Genomic DNA, 20,758 nt, shown 5'->3' with positions numbered 1-20,758 from the left:
CCTCTAGGTTCAGACCAATAGCTTTTAAGATTAGTGTTTTTGAGCAGAATGAAACATTAATTTTTAACAGAGTTTTGGTCTAATAGTTCATGGTATCGATCTATTAGACTTTGCTGTATTTTCAGCACAAAGACCATATTCTATTTGTTAATCTGTCACAGCTCAAACAGCACGGTAACCTAATCTGCAAACTATGTTCGCTTGAGATGAGTAAACCTTGTTAGAAAGCTAAACTATTTGTGAAAACTGCATCTAACGTCTATCATTCAAATTTACTTTAACTTGTTGACGAATTTCTGGCCTTAAAAGCTATGTAACTGGAATCAGAAAACAAGTTTGATGAAAAAACAAATAACCCACATAGCACAAAAACATGCCTGGGATATCCCGAAGATGTTGCTCGCGGGGTATGCGCACATCCTCAGGACATCGCGGAATATCTCTCGAACCTCCTAAACACCTCCTTCAGAGTTCTTAGTGTCACATCCCAGTATATCCTCAGGACATCCTAACTAAGTCCCATCGACAGCGTACGGCATGTTATTAGGATATGAACTCTTACTTATTACATCCTCAGGACATCCCACTCACCTCCTAAACACAACCCATTTTATCCAAAAATCATCCTATCTATGTCCCATCAACAGCGTATGGGATGTTGGTAGGATTTAAAGTCCTACTTACTACATCCTCAGGACATCCCACAATATCCCAATTTCCTCCTAAACTCATCTTCCCGAGTGCTTAATGTCACATCCCAGTATATCCTTTGGACATCCTATCTAGGTTCCACCGACAGTGTATGGGATGTTATCAGGATTTTAAATACTAATTACAATATACCTTTGACCTCTTAAATACATACTGTCAACTGCTTAGTGTCACATCCCAGTATATATACAGAGAAAACTTCCAGTGAAAGTATATGAAGGTGTAGTGATGATCTAAAACCTAATTACTTTACACAGATAGTCTCAAATCCTTCTCCTATGGTTACTATCGAAAAATCAGAAATGTTGAAAATATTTATACAACATATTTATGTATTTATGAATCAAAATACATGAGAAATCGCAGTGAGAAAAAGCACTGCTACCTTAATCTGTGATTATATATAACAAATTCAGTGAATTATAGTTAACAAACAGTGAAAATATTTATATTTCTGAAATATTTTATATATAACATTTTCAGTTTCGCATATGTGGCAGCTTGAGATTTTTTTTAAGTATACCAATTTTTTTAAATGTCTAAAAATTTTTGTATTTTCAAGGAAAGCTTATTCTTTCACCTTTAGTATATAAGTAATGGTAATTTACCAGATAAAATTACGTAATGGGGAATACAGAAAAATATCTAACCACTTACTTTTGACTTCATCTGCAGAGAGACTAAACATGTAGTTCAGCTAAATCTGTTATAATAAATATTTATAATAATGCTAAATCCTGCAATAACTATTAATATGACAAATTTTTGTAAACCTATTTATTTGGATGAAAACTAAACACATTCAGAAATTTATGGCACTATATTATGGTTAACAGAGGAAAAACACTTTTCAAAATTCAAAATAGTTTTTATAAATCCAATTTATCACATTTTCCTTAAATTCCTGAAAAATAATCTTATATCCATGTAAAAGAGGAATATGTATTCATCTGTATATAAAAACTCTAAATACTGGAGTTAAACTGGAGCTTAGCCATTGCCAAAAATAAATAAAATGCAATTACTACATGTGAATATAATTCATAATTAAATTTAAACAAATCACTATTAGAATGCAAATTAAAGGAAGCTTTTAAAATATTTTAACATATAGTACCTATAAACAGAGTAGCCATTATTTGTGTTGTATCATAAATTATAATACGACGTTTAGCTTAAGAGAGCTTCTCCTGACGCATGCGCCGTTCGCGTTTATCCGCGCGGTGTATGATGACGTAACTGTTTATTACGTATGTATATGTATACCATTCTTACTTCTTCGCCCTTTTTTCTCTGCTGTATGCAACTATGTTTAAGTTAATCTCTGTCATTAAAAATGTTCATTGATATTACAATCTATTTAGGCTCATTTATTTCTTCAATTTGACTATTCGATTATAGTAAAATAAACATGGGGTATGCCTTTTAAATTTTTTATGTCAGAAATTAAACTCAACCTACCAGCTGAACCATATGAGCAGTTGTATCAGTCAGCCACTGGTAGGTAACCTAAATAACGAATCAACATATAAAGTTGCCAAAATAAGGAGAGAAACAAAATTATGATAATCACATCTTACCTAATCATAAAATTTAATGTGTAGGCAAGTCTAAAAAGAGTGAGAAGGAATTTATTTTGCAACACAAAGTAAAGCTGTCTTGCAGGAGCAAAAAAACTTGTCTCATGAGATAGTAAAAAATAATTAACTGTATCTGGTAACATTTATCTGACAACACATAAGTAATTGTTAACTACGTGCAGAAAATAAAATCTGGTCATGATAAGCAAAATGCAATTTTAAACTTTTGAGTTTAACTGCAGAAATCTACGAAAGACGTATATTTTATGTTGTAGCAGTAGTAAATCAAGATGCGGCTAATCTTTACTGTATGGTACACCTTGTTTTTTGTCTGAAAAAATCGCCAAGTGGTATTGGTTGTTCGTGAAATCTGGAAGCCCATTGCGACAAATAAGTTTTTCCGTTATTGTAATGTTGATAATGTTGGCGAAAATAGCCTTTGAAAAAAATAAGTTTTTGTCAATATAAAGGGGTTATTTCTGGAAATATTGCCAACGTGTTGTGATAAATTTAGTTTTGGGCTACATTTTGTAATAGTAACCCTTTTGTACGGACCCGTGTTTTTGGTTCTTACCATTCTTTTTAATTGCTATGTTTGGTTGCACGTAAGTGGTATGGTCTTGTATTTTGAACTTGCTATTATTTTGGTGTGGGTACCATCGTTTGAGTATGTCTGAGGTGAATAACAGACGATGAATTTAATTGAATTGCTTATCTGGAGGATGGAGGAAATGGTGGTGGAAAGCCTAAACGTATGCATGTGAAAAAAAAGGTATGTTAAAAAAATGACGCTTCATTTATTTATTCGTCTCTGTGTGTTAATTTTTCTTTTTGTTGTTTAATATTTTTATGTTAGAAAATATGTATTTTTGGTAACTTATTCCTCTCTGTTTTTGTATTTTTGGTTGTCTCTGTGTGTTAAGACAGTGGCGAATATTTTCTTGTAAACATGATATTTTTAACTTTCTGGTTTTCTTAAAGTGAAAATAGATCAATGTGTACATGTGCAAAGTTAAGGCAGTGCACAATACCTAGTTTGTGCAGTTTTCTGTTTTTTTTTTTTAAGTTAAAATAGGTCAATGTGTACATGGACACCAAGTTTGTGTATGTCTTTGACTTCTTATTTTGGTTTTGTGTAACGGCAATCTTGAAATTTGTGCCGATTCTTCCAGGTGACGATCTTGATATAAAATAAGAAACGATTTGCCAAGGGTTACCGTAGAGTAAATTTTTACCAAAGATGTTCTACCATAATCACCATTTTAGTGGTTTAAACACTAGTGGAACAGTATTCAGAGATGAAGATTTCAGTTTTGTTTACACAGCATGATGGTTTAGGCACTCCAGCCGTTACGGTGAACAAGATTATAATAAACATAGCCAAAACAATTATCTATAAATATCGACGTATAAAACTGCATGAACTAATATATTTCTTATGCTAGTGTGTACAGAATCCTTAATCGAAGTGAAAATGAGAAGACTGTGCCTGACTTACGTGATTACAAACTTACTCTGAGCCGTTTTTCTGTGACTCTTTTACTGTGTAGAGCTGTATAGAGATTTAGAATTAATCAGTAAAGGCTTGCAACGTAATAACGTCACAAGAGGCTTTTTTCTCGACAAAGCTAAGACTTTCGATCGTGTTTGGCTGGGTGCTCTTATTTACAATTTACACATTTCGGGGCTCCAAGAGTACATTAAACACATAATTAAATCCTGCATGACAGGTAGACACTTTGTCTTTCGTGTCACAGGAATTCTCTCTACACCTAAACTTTTCCTTGCAGGCGTCCCCCAGGGAAGTCTTCGCGGACCTATTATACTTTTTAATATATACGTGAATGACATACCCACTCTGAACAACACAAAACTCGCAATGTATGCTGATGACACTGTGATCCTTACACAAGGCCGGCTATACAACAGCTACAAAACCACATACATGCATTAGAGACTTGACTCATCAGATGGAAAATTAAGGTTAATGTGGAAAAGACTCAGGCAATCCTGTTAACAAAAAAGGAGAAGTTCAATAAAAACCTACATTTCTACGGAGTGTCAATTCCCTGGTACAGGCAAGTCCGACCAGGCCCGGTCGTTACAAAAACATAATACAAAAATTTCACCCTTTGGTGAAATTTATCGAACTTCTTAGTAGCTGAGTTTAAGGTCAGGTACATGTCATTCACAATCATTTCCGGAATTTATCCCTCCATCTTTTCTCAGAAACTGAGTAGCCGGGCTTCCCAGGCCCGAGACCCTCGCTAGCATTGTCATTTAAAAATGTGAAAGATGTCAGGCAGTTGCAAAAATGTCACGCTATTTGATTTATGACGATGAAATGAAAAGATTACAGAAACTATTAGCCGAAATGTTGACTGATGAAGATTCAGTTAATGAAGAAGACGAAGAAATAATTGATGAAGAACAGTTTAGTGATCACCAATCGAATTCTGAAGAGACATTAGATTCAAGCGATGAATCTAGTAATGAATTCAGCATTTCTGTTTCCGTGAATTGATATCTTGTCAAAGATAGCCATCAAATTTGAAAGGTAGAGAGCTGCTCGACACAAGAATATTACAGAAATCAGATCATTTATCTGTCTTCTTTGTTTTGGAGAATTTTGTTTTAAAATAGAAGGCTTCTCACGTAAATGTTGCGAAGTTTGGGCGACTGACGGGACAGGGCTTGACATTTTTCATTGAACAGTGTCTCATAAACGTTTTTTAATCCTAATGAGATGTTTGGGATTTGATGACCTAAGAGATCGTCCTTCTAGAAGAGAAATGGATAAACTGGCTCCGGTAAGAAATGATTTTGAAAAGTTCGTTAAAAATGCTGGCGAATACATCACAACTGACGAAAAATTAGAACCTTTTATAAGAAGATGCTCCTTTCTTCAATACATTCCAAGTAAACCTGCAAAATATGGAATTAAAGTTTTTGCTGTTTTTGATGCAAGGACATTTTGTACTTCAAATCTTGAAATTCATGCAGGAACACAACCCAAACGGTCGTGCAGCTCAGAAAATGGTCTTGATAAAGTAGTCAAGAGGTTTAGAGAGCCTATTTTGAATCCAGGGCGCAACCTTACCGTGTACAACTGGTTTACCAGTTATACCTTGGTAAAGAATCACCTTGAAAAGAAAATTACGCTCGTGGGAACTATCAGAAAAAATAAAAAAGAACTGCCAATATATTTTACTTGTGGCAGAAAAAGAGAAGTTTGATCATCATTATTTGGATTTCAAAGAAATATGACATTAGTTTCCTACACACCAAACAAAAATAAATGCGTAGTTCTATTGTCCACCATGCATAATGACAGAGCCATCGATGTTTCGACTGGAGAAGCAAATAAAAAAAACAGAAATTATGACTTTTAATGATTTAACAAAGGGTGCTATAGATGTAGTAACCATTTATAGTACTGCTAGAATTAGCAACAGATGACCAATGGCAGTATTCTTTAGTATGTTCAACATTGCAGCTATGAATACTAGAATATTATTGTTATCTTCGAGGACGCCAGTAGTGCAATATAGAAAACGAAGTTTATTTATCAAAGAATTTGCATTAGAACTTTTCAAGGATCACATTCAAGAAAGAAGCTCGCAGCAAAATTTCCACGCGAATTGAGTGAAAAAGGAAATTGCAGATATAGGGAAAATTGGGAAGGACACTCGCCAAAAAAACAGGAGTGTTCTAGGGAAAGATGCCATATATGTAATAGCGTAAAGGACCGAAAACCACAAATTTGCTGCGCTAAGTGAGAGAAAAATGTTTGCGGTAAACACAGCGCGATTTTTTGCAAAAAAAATGTGAAATGTAAGTTTTTTTTTGAAAATATTTCTGTAAAAATTTAATATTACATAAATTAGTATTAAATTTCGTTTGCTCACAAAAAGAAATCAGTCTGATTTTTTCTGTTAATGATAAATAATTTCAATCTTAAAAGTGTATTAAAATACAATTTTTTTAGAATTATTAAATTCAAAGTATATTTTTATATTTTATATACTTTTTATTATTTAATTTTTTTCTTCGATTACACAAACAATTTTATTTTTATTTCGTTAAGAAATAACGTTTCGGACCTACGGAGCCCGACGCGCGTCCTCGCGTAGCTAAAAGCAGCGCGCGTCTTCGCGGGTTAACAGCGTGAAATAGCATTCTTTCTATAGACAACAAGTTACTCATTTAACAAGTCCCTTCTACGTCCAATATTGCCTTATGCTTGCTCTGTTTGGGCTTATTCTAGTTGATCCTTAAGGAAGAAATTGAAAACTGCACAAAACGGGGTTTTGAGACAAATTAGTAATGTTTTATGGTAGCTTCGGATTTACAGATTTGCATGCTGAACTGAAAATTGACCACATTTTAACCTTTTACTATCGCCTTGCTAAGAAATTCTATAAAGACATAGAGTTTATTAACAACACTGCAATTAAAATTTATGATTACGACGCAAATGATCAATGTAATATCAAAAGTCCTATGGCCGTTCTTAGTTACACTCTTGATTAAGCTTAACTGCACCATGGCTACCTTATATATAGTATGATTTTGTATTGTATGTAACTGTTTACTTTTAACTTGAGCTCCTTACTTAATTTATTCTATGATTATGATCACATTTTTAATAATGCTGACTGGGTCTTGTATTTACCAAATGTTTGCTTGACAATTTTCATGTGTTCATTTATTATTGTTCCCAATGGCTCGACGGAGTTTGCAGCTTTTCTGGACAGCATTTTCATCACCGAATCATGTATGCGTGTTACAAATATTCATCTTACAAATATTCATCAAGTCATTTATTAAGGCCATTATAAATAATTATTTGAAAAAAAACCCTTAAGATATCCTGGGCATATTTATATAATACTATAAGTTGTAACTTTGTATTGTACCCGAAGTGGCATATTTTCATTTGTGGATAGGGTCTAAGACCCAGGCACCCCGGTGCTACACCATCACTCGTTGCGTAATCTGTTAAAAGATGCCTAACACTCACAAAGACCTCACAAAAACTGAGTACTATCAGCCCTCTTTTCGATGCGAGCAAAATTTTGAAAAGGTTATCCATGCCAGAATACATCCTTTTTTGACAGATTTCCCGCACAGCAATTTGGCTTTAGAAAAAATCTCTGTGACGAAGCAGTTGGTGCGTCTGACAGAATTTATTAGAGGTGCCTTTAATAATAAACAATGTGTTGTCTTAGTCATGATAAACGTGGCTAAAGTGTTCGATAGCGTCGGCCCGAGGGTTAATTTTCAGGCTTATTTAAGCTCGAGTTCTCTAGGGAATTAACCCTAATTGTGAGTTTATTTATCACTGAGAACATTTCATATCTGCATTTCATATACTTTGAACAGGAAGCAGGTGTGCACTAATGATGGTCAGAGTTCAGTTTGATGTCCCATATTGTGCACTACTACATATTTGAAAAGATAAAATTATTTTATTAACAAAGGCAAATATTGTGTGTAATATATCCAATTTGTACAGAGTAGAATTTGTAAAGTGTAGGACTATGTACAAAGCAGAATGTTTTAAACAGTGTAAGAATACAAGTAATCCTTTAAACTGTCCTGAGTCACAAACCACTAATAAACCTTTTCCCGCTAATCTGATAAAATTAATTTCTAAAATATAGGAAAACTCATACGCATGAAAGTGTTTGTGGAGAGAGGAGATTTTTCAATTATATGCTGTCACAGGGGGTGATTAATAGTTATTAAATTCATTTTATCGCTTAGGCTGTGAAGCAGATATTGTTAAAATGTTTGCATGTCAGTTTAAACTTGTGTTCATTTCTCATATTAAGCAGTATCATGAATGAATAACTTTATTTACCAGTCGACAATGCAAGTTTTTAATTTTCTGCGTTCTTTTTTCAACGGTTTTATTGGAACGTTTTTATTATGTAAAAGGCTAAAACACTTGTCTGACGCCTACACTTCACTGAAGATTAACATTTATTTGCATTCTTTCCTATCGGATTTCACAAACAGAAAATCAGTTACTGTTCTTTTTAATTTCACGGTGGTTTAATTCTTCTACTCCAACTTAACGTTTATCAAAACTACGTGATGATGCAATAAATCGAATCGATGCGATCGAAGCCAACTCTACATCAATGGCATTCCTTTAAAAGAAATTCTCAATTATTAAACCTATGATTCTATGCCCGGATTTACATTAACATGCTCTCGTTTGATATTTTATTACAAATACTTAATTTTCACTTGTAATTAATAATTAAAATTTTGCCTCAATGTATAGCTTAATGCCTTAATGTTTGACTATCATATGGGAGTGTCTACTCTAGATTATGTATCCTGACGGGTTTCCAAATATCAACCACCTGCCTTTTAAACTGGTAGTTTTCATCTATCACATTTACCTCGCATTTAGTTCTCAATTTTTCGCACTACTTATAAAACTCGGAATTAAAGCATGTTTACTTTCATTATCGGAATTCGAACATTCGTCAGTTGTCTCGTACCATCTTTCAAGCTTGTTATTTAAACTACAATTAAATTCCTGTGTTTACTTCCACCAAGCATAATCATCCTATAAGCCACGCCTCTCCGCTATGTTGGGTTACCAGCCCGAACATAACTTTGCATTACGCTGTGTCGGCGAAGCGGTTATCGTTTGTAATTTCAATTTTACACCATCGCTTAAGCTGCAGAGGGCAACACAAAGAACTGTGATATAGCATGACCGACTCATCCGCGACCATGATCGCAAACACGCATGCGCATTTCGGACCGAATTATTCTCAAAATAGGGTGAAAGGATGGGGACTTTCTTTCCCTCCAGCATAGCTTTTCCGGAGATGAGAAGACCTTTCACGTCGCAGCAAGTAATACCACCCCTTTTGGACGAGTCTATGTGTTTTGGCACAATGCCAACCAGGGTTGCGCTTGAGAGGGTGATCGATTCATAACAGGCATCCTAGATTTATTATTATGTTAACGAAACTAGTAGTCTCTACAAAACATTACTACTTGTTTATTACTCACCAGATTTCTCGTACACTTTTACGTTAGAACAATTCAGCTAGTGTTACGATTTTAATATTACGTGGCCGTATCTTCTCTTTTTTTAATCAAATTGCGTTGTCTCTTGAGGCGAAGCGGTGTTTATATAAAGTGTGGCATTACAGCACTCCTGTCTACATCTCGAAACGTCAGTATGTATGTGAGGCGGTTCTATAACTTTCATCCAAGAGGGAAGCTAGAATTCTTGCACATGCGATTTTCCCGTCTATTTTTCCATCGCTAACGTTTAAAAAATTTTCAATGCTACGACAATTTTCCGAAAAATATACACAGACGTCTTTGCCTTTTCAGGGCCAACTCAACAGCTCTTCTCGAAACAATCGGATACACTAGCCCGTATCGGATTGTTTGTGGAAAGAACCAAACAATGTTTACCCAGCGAAAACGTTTGTACTCGTTTTCGTAAAACATACATACACACAAAGACACTACTTGTGTTTTTTTCTTTTCCCTCTGCTGAAGATTTTCCCTTGCTGAAGGTTTACTTGAAACATATGATTTAAAGTTTCCAATAATAAATGCTTTTTATGTTTATAACAACTTTTAGATGTTTAATGTAGATGGGATGTATCTGATTTTAAACTGCTGTAACTGTTAATATAATTTTACGGATGTCAATTTACTAAACTGCTTAGAAAGTTACTTATAACTCCACCGACTTGAAATGTAGCAACTAATTTGGGACAAAATTTTCGACCTAAACGTAACAACTAATTTGGGACGGATGGAGTATAATTCAACATTTTGTTTTAATTCCTTTTAAGAAATTTCGTCATCACGAATTATAAAGCTATCATATTAAAAAATCACTGTTTTCAAAAAGGCTTTTAACGTAATAATATTAAGAATAATAAATAGAAAAACGATTGGGATGACAAGCCAAATCTTCTTTCCAAGAATTTTGAATATAAATATATTAATTTCAATTAAAATACTTTTAATATATTTTAAAAGTGTAAAATGAGGTTAAATATTTTGAAATACTTTAATTTCCTGTAAAATTGCCTTTATTAAAATTCTACTATTAGCTCACACTCTGCCTATATCTTGTTCGAATTTCCAATCGTTCATAAAATACTCAAGTTTATCCACTCGAGTTCAAATACAATTTTTTAAACTTGTATTGTATGACACTTGATATTAATATAAGGTATTTTCTCCCTCCTTCTAGAATGCCTTCATGGTGTAACGGTTAGTACAATTGGCTCATATTCGAAAGATCCAGGCTCGAGTCTCGAAGAGGGCATTGCTTATTTTTCCTTTCTCCCGCATATATATATATATATATATATATATATATATAATAATTTATTTCCTAAACAGTATTGATTAATTGATTATATTATCTCCTAAGTTTAATTAAAGTAGAATTATTTTAAAAGCGTGCATCCATACTGGTAAGTTATATTTTGAAAGATGTTTTGAAGTAATTTGAAAGCAAAATGTTAATAATGTTTTAACGGGGACTGGAGTTAAATCATCATGAAGAATAAAATTTCAATTGTAAAAGGAAAAATTAAAACATGTAATCATTGTCATTGATCGGAAATTAGTTGACTTTTCAAGGGGAACAAACCAACTCCCGTTCGATGAACAATAATTGATAAAAATACGTAAATACGAAAGTGTTTCGTCTTTACTCGAGTTATAAGTTAAAGGCAAACCGGCAATTCTAGTCAGGCCAAATATTTCCGCGAATAGAAGGAATTATGAACCAATGCTGATATTCAAAGAACTTATTCTTATGAAGCATTTTAGTCAATTCAATTTGGAGTAAAAATCAATTACTGTAGAGAAATCCTATTTAACTCGAGTAATCGTCCCCGACACTTTCATGTTTATGCATTTGAGTACCATATTATTTGTAGAAATTAAACATTGGAAATTGTCATTATGAAATCGAATTCAAAGTAAAGTTGAAATAAACATAGAAGATTATAAAAAAAGATAAATAATGCAAAATTTGTAAAAACAAATCAAAGACAATATAAAAATAATATAAAAAATAATATAGAAAATAATATATAATAAGAACAGTGAATGTACAGGAAGATATAAAGGCCAGAAAAGGTATTAAGTAACTTACATTCTTTCTAGTGGGGGAGTTGGCAAAGTGTTCTCTTCGTGTCTGACTCAGAAGTGTAGGGTGTCCGAAAATTCTTAACGGCAGTAGGGGCTTTGAATAATATCAGTCGGTAAAACTTGAAGCAATTTATGGTAGTGGGTGGGACTTGGAATTCTTGAGGGATGTATTTTGTGGAGTTCTTATCTGAGAGACACCATCTGTTAAGATTTTTTTGAAAATACTAGTGAATGGAAATTAATTAATTTCTGGCTAATTGTCGTGTCGCAATGATTAAGAATTTAAGAAAGGAAAAAAGCATTTTCACTGTCCAAGAGCTAATAGACAGTTACTTAATACCTTTTCTGGCCTTTATATCTTCATGTACATTCACTGATCTTATTTATATTATTTTCTATATTATTTTTTATATTATTTTTATATTGTCTTTGATTTGTTTTTACAAATTTTGCATTATTTATCTTTTTTTATAATCTTCTATGTTTATTTCAACTTTACTTTGAATTCGATTTCATAATGACAATTTCCAATGTTTAATTTCTACAAATAATATAGTACTGAAATGCATAAACATCAAAGTGTCGGGAACGATTACTCGAGTTAAATAGGATTTCTCTACAGTAATTGATTTTTACTCCAAATTGAATTGACTAAAATGCTTCATAAGAATAAGTTCTTTCAATATCAGCATTGGTTCATAATTCCTTCTATTCGCGGAAATATTTGGCCTGACTAGAATTGCCGGTTTGGCTTTAACTTATAACTCGAGTAAAGACGAAACGGTTACAGCCGAAAACATCGCGGCAAAAACATCGCGGAGAAAACATCGCGGAGAAAACAACGCAAGGCGAAAACATCGCAGTTCTAAAACATCGTGGTACAAAACATCGTCGTCGAAAATAAAGCGGTTCAAAAACTTCGCAGTTTAAAAATATCGCCGTCGAAAATATCGTGGTAAAAAATAAAGTATCTATTAATCATCGCATGACGATAACATCGCAGACATGCTTTTTTCAGGTTTTAATAACTGTAAATGGATATTCCCATAATGATTTGTGAGCGCAAGTGATGTAAGGAAGGATAATTTTTACTTTCACATTTTTTTATTAACTAATAAATTTTTGCTGAAAAAATAAGAAGGAAACTTAAGCATAGAAAATTAAATGCAACTTAATAGATTATACTTTTTATGAAAAATTACCTGTAAAATCTTTATTAAAAATAATTTATTATGGTCTTTGTTAGTTAACTATGTTGATTTAAAATTCTATTAAGTGCTATAAGTTGCATTAATTTTCTATGCTTAAGTTTCCTTTTTATTTTCTCAGCAAAAATGTATTAATAAAAAATATGAAAGTAAAAATTATCCTTCTTACCCTCTTGCGCTCACGAATCATTATGGGAATATCCATTTACAGTTATTAAAGCATGTCTGAAAAAAGCATGTCTGCGATGTTATCGTCATGCGATGATTTGTAGATACTTTATTTTTTATCACGATATTTTCGACGACTATGTTTTTAAATTGCGAAGTTTTTGAACCGCTTTATTTTCGATGACGATATTTTGTACCACGATGTTTTAGAACTGCGATGTTTTTCTCTTTGCGATGTGTTCTCCCACGATGTTTTGTAGCACGACGTTTTCGCCTTGCGTTGTTTTCTCCGCGACGTTTTCCTCCGCGATGTTTTTGCCGCGATGTTGTCGGCGGACACCAGACGAAACACTTTCGTATTTACGTATTTTTATCAATTATTGTTCATTGAACGGGAGTTGGTTTGATTCCCTTGAAAAGTCAACTAATTTTCGATCAATGACAATGATTACATGTTTTAATTTTCCTTTTACAATTGAAATTTTATTCTTCGTGATGATTTAACTCCAGTCCCCGTTAAAACATTATTAACATTTTGCTTTCAAATTACTTCAAAACATCTTTCAAAATATAACTTACCAGTATTAACCAGTAACTTACCAGTTATAACTTACCAGTTTTTAGAATTAAAATAAGCAGTGTGGCCAGTATTCCCTTTCACCTCCCTTTGTCACACTGATACAAAGGCACTTCCATTTCTTGCGTAAATATAAAAACAAAGATACACATACATGTATATGTATGTGTATCTTTGTATACCTATATACAGTATAGATTCACACTTTTAAAATAATTCTACTTTAATTAAACTCGGGAGATAATATAATCAATTAATCAATACTGTTTAGGAAATAAATTATTATTAACTAACTTTGCAGCAATTGCGCAAGTAATAATAACTTGTATTCGCACTAAATGGATTTAAGATCATACAACATTATATATATATATATATAAAACCTAATGACTCTACAGTAAGAACTAAAGATTCGTATAAAATTCTATATAGAGTATAAAATTCTATATTTAAATCAAGTTGGCTCAGTCTAGACCAGTGATTCTCACCAGCTTTTTCCCCATATACCCTTTCCACCATTGCTAAATGATCATTCAACCTCTCCTTCCCAAAACTTGAAAAGTAGATATGTGTTTGTTTAAATACGGATTATTTTTTAAGTAAATTAAACAAGTATCAAACATGTTGGTAAATACCAAAATTTGAATAAATGTTCTTTTTTGTATTCATAAACTAAATCTAAATACTTAATACGTAAAGAAAAGGTGGACTAAATTACTCTCTGAAACTTTGAAATTCCCCTTAGGGCTATTCCTCCTGATTGAGGACCCATAGTCTAGCCAGAATTCGTTTTTAATAGTGACTAAATATACAGATAATTTAATTTGTCCCACTTTTCTTATACTAACTTTTGTCACAGAAACTTCGGATTACGTGCATGTTTTTTGAAAATAAAAGACACAAATTTAAAAAAAAATATATGTTTAAAATTTGATGTTGAATTCAAAAACAGTTATTTGGTAGCCAGACCTAATAAACCTAAGAGATCAAATTTGAAGTACACCTTACTTGTTCTTACTAACTTCTGCTTAATGAATTAGAATTATTCTTAGAAAAGAACCTTAAAAACTGGTGAAACATTTCATGCTAGAAAACAAGATATTAGAAACTTTGAACTCATTCAATAGAAGAAAAAAGTTATTCAAAACGTAACTCCATAACAAAACATTTTTTTTCTACTTGATCGTCAACACATGAGGCTTTTAAGAAATACCTCCTACAAGATATGTGGCCACTATTTCTGTGCTGTCAGAATATGAAATTCGTATAAGGAAATCAATGCACTTCGAGGAGAAGAAAATGACCTTAATTTGATAGTTTTTCTACCTAATAAATTTTTACATGTTATGAGTTTCTTTTTCTTAATCTAGGCGAAATAATATTCAACACGTAATAACAGCATAAAACCCACAAAAGAAGTGTTCCAGTGAATTTTCAGTTTCTAAATGCTGTTTAAATTTGCTTCAATCAAAGTTTTTGTATATAAATAATTACGGTAAGTTGAAATGAACTGTTTTTTAAGCGTTTACAGTTAATCGAGTAATATAATATTTTTATTGAAATAAAAATTATTTTTAATGTGCAAGATTACTTTTCTTACAACGCTGGGCTCATGGTTCTTAAATCCTCTTGTTGCTAAGTTCAGAAACCTGTGTTATTAAAATTATTCGAATAGTTTAACTTTTATTACGGTTTCATATTTTTCATTTTAACTTTCACATGGTTGCGTTTTCAACCATATGAAAGTTAAAATGAAAAATATTACTTGTACGTAAATTTTAATATATGTAATAATTTAATGTTTTTAGAAATAGTTCAGTAGTTTTACTTTTAAACAATGGCTTTGATATAACAAGCATGTTTAATTAGTTCATCAAAAAGTTGTTAGAGACACTATCAAATCAGGAACTAGCATATTTTTCCACTCTGCAGTTTTACTGCAAAAACAGTGAATTATCCCTTTAAAAATGGTTAAAAAATATTTAATTCCTTTCATTTTCCAATTATTGAAATTTTTAAAATAATTGAAATTCTAACTAAATCCTTAGACAAAAGGTTATTCAAGAACTATACTAAAGAAATGTAAGAAAGGGGTTAACTTCAGTTACAAGCGGAATTTCAGATAATGTTATTTTCTAGTAGGTAACTAACAAAAAAACATTTAAAATCCTCTTTAATTGTTCTCCTGCCACACCCTCCCTTCTGAGGCCTTCTTTGGCGCCCCAGGTTCCATAGGGAATAAAGCAATTAAGCAAGGCTCTCCTCTCTTTAACTGCTTTTTCACACAGCTGGGGGCAAAAGAAAAGGAAGGCAATGGTTTCCTGCCTGAATAGCCAGCGGCCAGTTAGAAAACTACATGACAAAAGCCCACAAGACGAATGCCCACTTAAAACCAGCACACATTTTCAGGAAATCCAAAATAACTATGACTTCCTGAAAAATTTTACGAGTAATTATTATGATTAAAAAAATTAAATTTCAAGTGGGAATGAAATTAATTTATGTAAAATCCAAGTTGTCAAAATTTAACTGGATTATTTGAAACCATGCTTTTTATTCACCATTAAAACGGTGTTTGCGCTTAATCATAATAGAATACTGTACTTTTATTTTTTTTTCGTTAAAATGAAAGTTCGGCTTTAATTCTCCATATTAAATTCATATAATGCAAAATTTTCTGTAGTGTTAAATTATTCTCTGTATATGATGAAAATTTACATACATATTATACTCCTTATAATTTTGTAGAATTAAAATAAGCTGTGTGGCCAGTATTCCCTTTCACCTCCCTTTGTCACACTTATACAAAGGCACTTCCATTTCTTGCGTAAATATAAAAACAAAGATACATACATGTATATGTTTTTAATTATATTATTTTGATTGACTCTCTGTACTATATATATATATACGAATTTAATTCAGCCGGAGACGAAAATGAAATGTGTTCCGCTACTTAAATTTATTGTTCAATTATTTCTTATTCATTTATTTTTTATTTTATCTCTATTCATGACGTATATATCGGTGTGGGTTTTTGTTAGTGTGGACTTTTATCAGCGTGCCCTTCTATCTATGTGGGCTTTTATCTGTGTGGGCTTTCATCAATGTGCGCTTTCATCGGTGTGGGTATTAGTCGCGTGGGCAATTATCCCAGTGGGGTCATTTTTGTGGGCTTTTGTCGTGTGCACTTTCGTCCTTTTGTCTGGTCACCGCATGGACTTTATGTATTTCCTTCACAATGCATTTTGCTGTGAAATGACAAACATTGTACAGTTAATAATTAAAAATAAAAGTATGTTTTGACTAACAAAACTAAAGAAAGGAATATTTATACATGATTAATAAAAATTAATTATTCATGTAATATTATATCTAGAGTAAGGTACCATCCTTATACTCATTATTGGAATTGTCGTATATTGATACTTTGATACCCCCCTTACTTTGTTTAAAAATTTGAAATTAGATTCCATTTACTCAAAAACCAGTATTATATTTATTTGTTCCATCTGCTTAGTTACACTTAAGTGCTTAAAGTTCTAGTCATTGTACAAGGCATATATAATAAATATGTTTTTCTCCTATCTAAAATATCTATTTGTAAAATATCTTTTGAAGTAAATCTTTTAATTATAATAATGATTAATCTTTTATGTGGTAAGATTATGTAAATTATGTATGGATATTAGATTTAAGTGACTGAAATTTAAAAATTTCAATGGGAAAGTGGTGTTTACTTGGAATATTCCCATGATTCTCGAGTTACCTGGAGTCTTGTTAGACAACAATGCTGCATAAATGTACTAGACCGTTTGGCAGATGAAGCTACTATGTATTTTTCTGCATTGCATGGAAAATAGAGGTGTGTTCTTATACCTGTTACCCATCATCTGGCTTGTAAGTATGAATAAAATATTAAGATACTTATTTATTGATCTATTATTTATTGAAAAATATTTTTATGATATAAATCCAGATGTATTGCATAGTTACAAGAACTATCTATTAGTTTTCATGTTAGTTCTAAGCTTTATTGTAAATTTTATTTTTTTACTTTGAAAAAGAATAATTGTGATGAAATATAATATTCTGGACGATTATATATCTCTAAACCACAGAATTTCTAGCAGCAATTTGCCATCAGTGTCAACATTAAAAAATCATTATACTGAATAATTCACCTTATAGCTGTAAACTGCTAATATTTTGATACAATTGGACATATTATTTTAGGATATGTCTCTTAATCTTCTCTTAACTCGTTCCATACTCAAATCATCCCCTTAGAAGCTAAGATTGAGAATACTCGTCTCCTCAAGCAACAATTGGATGCTGTACGAGTCGCATCGGACATGGACCAGCATACACCTCTTACGGCAAAAGCAAACTGTGATACATTGAAAGTACTGGAGCCCCTTAAGGGTAAGTGTGTTTTTAAATATCTCAGTATGCTAAAAAAACCCTTAGATAGCCTTGCTAATGCTTTTAATGATAATTTTAAGTTAAATATAAAAAGAAAACAACATGAAATCTCGGATAATTCAAACGCTAATTCTAACCACGAGGATGGTAAGCCTATAAGGCATACATACATATAGTATATTTTTCAGTTGCAATACCTTATTACCACTGAGAATTTTTTGCGATTCCCAGGACGCCATAATACAGTCAAAAAGTCATTAATTCAGACACCCATAATCCGGAATGATCTATAATCCGGACCTCAAAGCTACAAACTTTCTGCGCATACGTCGCGTTTACGTGTGCTCGTAAGACCTTTACGGCTGTGACTTTGCCTGTGCACATGCGCATAATACGTTTACGCATGCGCGTTTAACGTATAACAGACGGTATAAGCTGAGCTAAAATTATCTAATTCAGTTAATGTTGCAGATCGCGTTGTTCCTTAATCTTCGAATTGGATCAGGCTTATTATTTTTTGCAGACTGTTAGAGCAATTTTATAAAAGTAAGCTTGAACTTTCGATTATGTCAAACAGAATTTCCGATATATATTTACTAATATGTACAGGATCTACAAAGCAAAAGTATGTTTCGAAGTCCATTAAACAAAAAGTGGAATTGCTGCAAAAAATGGAAAAAGGCATATCCTTTGTTTCTTAACCATTCCGAAATCTGTTTATCAATTTCATGCTGCTCTGCGGGGGGGGACATCGCAGCGCGCAATGAACTGGAAGTTGATTTGTCAGCACTATCCTTATCTTCAGGAATGTTTTTATTTTATTCAGCTTATAATTCCTTACTAAATGTAGTATTTCATCTCGATGTATTCCGTCTTTGATATGATTTAAATCAAATTCCTTGTCATTATAAATATCACAAGTACACATCAAATAGTTTTCTGGTTGCAATTTTCTAATTTCAACTATGCTTAATGTATGCTTTACGCATGTGCTTGTTGAAAGAAATGTTTAATAAAGTAAACAAATAAATATTAAGCTTTTTTTTGTAAATTTTGATACCCTTTAGATCATAATTGTTCTTTATTTCATAAATAACGGTTTTATATTTTTAATTGTATAATTTCTTCATGCCATCTTACCAGATTTAAACTGATGATCTATAATCCGGAATCGCCAAAGTCCCGACGAGTCCGGATTAACTACTTTTGACTGTATTTACAAAAATTCTGTGGAACCCAATAAGTACTGCGCAAATCCGACACATGCGTGAGTGAAACTGTCAATTTTTTCTTTTGTACACTTGCAGTTTTAGGTCACTACATTTAATTTCTAATTTTAAGACATAGAACAATGTGAACATTTTAAATAAGTAACAGATGAAATGACAGCGTCACGTGCAAAGCAAGAAAAATGAACGTTTCTATTATAAAATGAAGGCGTCGAAACGGATTCATTTTTTTTTCTTTGTCTGTATTGCCATATCTATTTTAAGATGTATTGTATTATGTAAAAATATTTGGTAATTGTAAAAGTATTATAATAAATTAAAGAAATATCAAAACTGCTAAAATTCTAGGCAACCCCCTGCTGCAAGTCCAGCGACTCCAGTTTAAGAAACCCTGGTATAGACAGACAACCCGGCGAAATTACGCCCTAATTGAGATACAGACATAAAACTTATATCAAAATGATGGGGCATGCCTTTGCAGTTGAAAGCAGCAAAACGCATCAAAATGGATCATTAACTTTCGAGTCGTGTGATTTTGATGCGGCTTGCTGCTTTCAAAAGCATTTTCCTACAACTTGCATCCTATTTGAGATGCAGATATAAAATTTGTGGAGCATGAAATTGCTATTGAATGCAGGAAACCGCATCAAAATTGGACAATCGGTTCCCGTGTAAAACAGATTTTAAAAAACTGTAATTCTTAGAGATGCATCAAATTTCATTGCCATGAAAAATATATTTCGTCCTCTGGACCCTGAAAACGATACTAATTATGTCCAGAATGCAGTTAACACTGTAAATCAACGAAGCACTTCAAGTCAAAATTTACCTACACCACCACAACCAAAAGTTGTTCCTCCAGTCAAAAATTCTACAATGATATAACCAGGGCAAACAAGTCCACAATACCAATTTTAAATCATATCAAATCCGAAGAACACAGGAAAAGGCCTAAAACCATCCTCAGAGACATACAATAAAGGTTTTTGATAAACGTTTAATTACTGTAAAGGCCCTTATTTTTGCAGGCCGTAATTTTCACAAAAATGAATATATCGGTGATTTCGCGAGTTGAAAATTTCACGAATTTTATATGAACAGAACAGAAAGTTGAAAAATTTTAAAAGTACTTAAGTAAAGTTGGGGGGAAAAAAAAAGTATTTCGCAAAGCTTTGATTTTTGCGATTACGACGGGCTCACGAAAATAAGGGCCTTTACACCAGTTTAAAAAAGACCCAAAAAACTAATTAATTATTCTTTAACTAATTATTGTAATATACCTAATTGCCTAGCTTAGCACCAAAAATTGGGAAAATTAAAATTTTTATTCCTATTGCATCACTAATTAATATTGAAGCAGGCTTAATTTAATTTTTCCATCATGTCCTCTAGCCCCTCATTCACTCAGCCATCCCTTTAAATTAGTATGGATTGAAGACAAGAAAGAATTTCAACCAATCACAAAAAATGCTGGTGGAAAAAATTGAAATAAGTGAGAGATGGAGCGCTTAACGAGGATCCTTAAGCGCTCCATCTCTCACTTTGTAATCACAGTTCAACAGCTTTCGGCCATGAAGGCGGTAGCTATCATAATCATACCACACACTCTACAACCAATCACGTTCGTCTCGATCTAGTTACTCAACCGTAAACCACAGAAGGATTTTTCGCCGATTTAATGGCTATATCCAAACTAAA

The 20,758-nt window shown here is 32.5% G+C and overlaps 1 protein-coding gene and 1 long non-coding RNA gene across 9 annotated transcripts in view; one reads left to right on the top strand and one right to left on the bottom strand.

Annotated features, from left to right (window-relative positions):
- The window catches only part of LOC146997289 (uncharacterized), a 330,931-nt gene that overhangs the window by 86,684 nt on the left and 223,489 nt on the right, over positions 1-20,758 (bottom strand). The gene's annotated exons all lie outside the window — the stretch shown is intronic.
- LOC146997290 (uncharacterized) overlaps positions 17,154-20,758 on the top strand; it is a 112,874-nt gene continuing 109,269 nt past the window's right edge. For 2 of the 3 annotated variants that reach the window (XR_015041296.1, XR_015041294.1), the window contains exon 1: positions 17,154-17,831. This is a non-coding gene — a long non-coding RNA (uncharacterized LOC146997290). The remainder of the gene's footprint in view (positions 17,832-20,758) is intronic. The other variant, XR_015041295.1, reaches the window with a different exon arrangement.

Source organism: Stegodyphus dumicola, chromosome 5 (genome assembly GCF_044657685.1).
Source record: "Stegodyphus dumicola isolate Sdum_Otavi_A_Nest chromosome 5, ASM4465768v1".
NCBI lineage: Eukaryota > Metazoa > Arthropoda > Arachnida > Araneae > Eresidae > Stegodyphus > Stegodyphus dumicola.
This window is presented reverse-complemented; position numbering and strand designations above follow the sequence as displayed.